The following is a 1,472-nucleotide window of genomic DNA, read 5'->3' as shown; positions in this document are numbered from 1 at the left end:
GACGATCATCTGTGCTTATAAAGATAAATAAATTCAGACCAAGTATTCTCGGACGGACAACCGCGCTTAATATTGAGTGTCTGCGGACAATCTTGACGGGCGTTTGTGAGTTGGTTCCGTCCAAACCCGAGAGTAAGGTTTTTACTCCTGGTTTCTATGGACTTCCATGCGTAGAACATTTATTGCTCTACAGTAGTGATGTTTGACTGGTTTTGAATATAATTAATGCATCACTTGAACTTTTAACCAAATGATTGGGAACTCTAACATCTTCATTGATGTTGATTAGCTATAACAGCTAATTTTTTCTTGGAAAATAAAGTTGATTCTTGAAGATTAAAATAATTTGAATATCTCCTATCTTTAAGAAAAACCTTGCTTGACTCTGTTAATTCCAATTTGTTGCCCATATAAAGGCCTAAGTCATGAGAAATAAATAACAACTAAACTTACACAGTAATACCATATTGAGAAAGGGCTAAGGCATTTTTGTGAGAATTATTGAGCTTAATTGGTATAATTTCCAGCTTGTAAGAAGTCTCATTGTTGTGTGAGTTTGTGTAGCTCGATTTGTACATTGTGTACGTGCTTACGGATGTGTTTTGTAGTTTGACAAGGAAATCCTTGATTTGTGTGATCCAGGTGAAAATCCAATCTGAACATCTAAATTGCTTGTATCTCTCATTTTCTCTATCCTTTACTTTTACATTTTGTTCTTGCACTATTACTATATTTGTTTGTTACATTTTGCAAGAAAATATAAGAAAGCATTGTCACCCAATTCACACCCCCTATCTTCGGGTTGCCATTTGATCATACAATTTTCACTCTAACTCAGAATTGGACTCTGGTGATGATTGGGATGATGACTAGGGGATAATGATGTTGACTCGGACTCAAACGCGTAAAATGACTCTAATTCTGGCTCGACGCTCTTGTCTACTCCACTTGTGAAGACAAACTTCATCTTGATGCTCCAGTTAGTTGTCATTCCTTCAGTTGGATAGACCAGATCTTGAGGGCTTCAAACCATTTTTGTGTCCTCAGCTCACATGGCTATGCTTTCTTCAAGAGGCATCTAACTCCAAGGTACTCTTCATCTTTTAGCTAGACAATGTTGGATCCTGCTCCTTCAAGTTGCAAGAGCTCTAACCAATCGAAATCTTCTGCAAAAAAATTCCAAAGCTTGGTATTAGCTTACTTGAAGTCTCATTAAACCAAGGTTCATGGAACCTGCAATAGGGAGGTCTTCCATTTCTTTTATGAATTTCGCATTTAGGGTTTTTAGGTACTAGGCATTACTAGTTACCTTTTCCACTTGTTTCTTGGTGGTCTTAGGCCTTTGTTAATTTTTCTGACATTTCTTTCCTTGGTAGAAGATTGGATATTTACTTTTCTTTCTACTTTCTTCCTGGCCTTTCTTCTAAGCTTGTTTCTGAAGATCTCTTGTATTTAGTTCATACCCTAACCCA

Source organism: Telopea speciosissima, chromosome 10 (genome assembly GCF_018873765.1).
Source record: "Telopea speciosissima isolate NSW1024214 ecotype Mountain lineage chromosome 10, Tspe_v1, whole genome shotgun sequence".
Taxonomy (NCBI): Eukaryota; Viridiplantae; Streptophyta; class Magnoliopsida; order Proteales; family Proteaceae; genus Telopea; species Telopea speciosissima.
Note: the sequence above shows the minus strand (reverse complement) of the source record.